Raw genomic sequence first — 615 nt, forward strand, 5'->3', positions numbered from 1 at the left:
TGTATATATATATATATATATATATATATATATATATATATATGTAAATATAAATATGTATACATATACATGTGTGTGTATGTACTTAATATATATTATATATATATATATATTATCATCACCATCATTTTGACATCAACTTTTCTTTGCTTTCATAAGTCAAACAGAGTTTATTGAGGCAGATCTTTTGCAGCAAGATGTCCTTCTTGTTGCCCACCCTCACCTGTAAGGTAATATTTACCCATATCTAGAGATGTTTAGACAGGATATTCGAAATGAATGACAGTTCTTATCGCAACCATATAAGGTAAAAACAAGGAGACATAAGCGTATGCATGCACATACATCACATTTTTTCCCTCTTTCTTTCACACAAACACATACACATACATACACGCACACACATATACGTGTGTATGTGTATGTATGTATCTATCTCTCTCTCTCTCTCTCTCTCTCTCTATATATATATATATATATATATATATATATATATATATCGTCATCGTCGTCGTTTAACGTCCGCTTTCCATGCCAGCATGGGTTGGACGATTTGACTGAGGACTGGTGAAACCAGATGGTTACACCAGGCTCCAATCTGATTTGGCAGAGTTT

This window comes from Octopus bimaculoides, chromosome 3 (assembly GCF_001194135.2).
Source record: "Octopus bimaculoides isolate UCB-OBI-ISO-001 chromosome 3, ASM119413v2, whole genome shotgun sequence".
Classification (NCBI taxonomy): Eukaryota; Metazoa; Mollusca; class Cephalopoda; order Octopoda; family Octopodidae; genus Octopus; species Octopus bimaculoides.